The sequence below is a fragment of the Olea europaea genome, chromosome 15, assembly GCF_002742605.1.
Source record: "Olea europaea var. sylvestris chromosome 15, O_europaea_v1, whole genome shotgun sequence".
Lineage (NCBI taxonomy): Eukaryota > Viridiplantae > Streptophyta > Magnoliopsida > Lamiales > Oleaceae > Olea > Olea europaea.
Window position 1 is genome coordinate 20489247 of NC_036251.1, and position 500 is coordinate 20489746.

The following is a 500-nucleotide window of genomic DNA, read 5'->3' on the forward strand; positions in this document are numbered from 1 at the left end:
TTGTGATTTGATTGTTTAATTTTGTATATTATAATCATTGAAAATATGAGTATTACATTGTAAAATACGAATTTAGTTAATAAAAAATGAATATAAAATCCTTCAAAACCTAGTTAACATTAAAGAACAAATTTATTGTCAAACATACCCTTATTTCATTCATCTTCTTCATCCATTTTCTTCTTCCTGAAAACGACATTACTTCATCAATCTTCTTCATCTATCTTGAAAGGTCAGTTGTTACGAATTGTTCATATTTCTATGTAATAGCTTACTTTTTTTTATAATGTTAAAAACAACATGATAGTCTTGTTTTTTTAATATTGTTGAAGGAAAAACATACCAAAATAATTTGGAAAATGTGAAGTATTCCATATTTAATGAAGCATTCAGTCATTTATTTCTGGAAATAGGTTGTGATGTTGTAGTTGAGAAATGATTATAAACATTAATGCTACCAGACACATTTGAAACTTCTCGGCAGTTCCGACACTTGAACC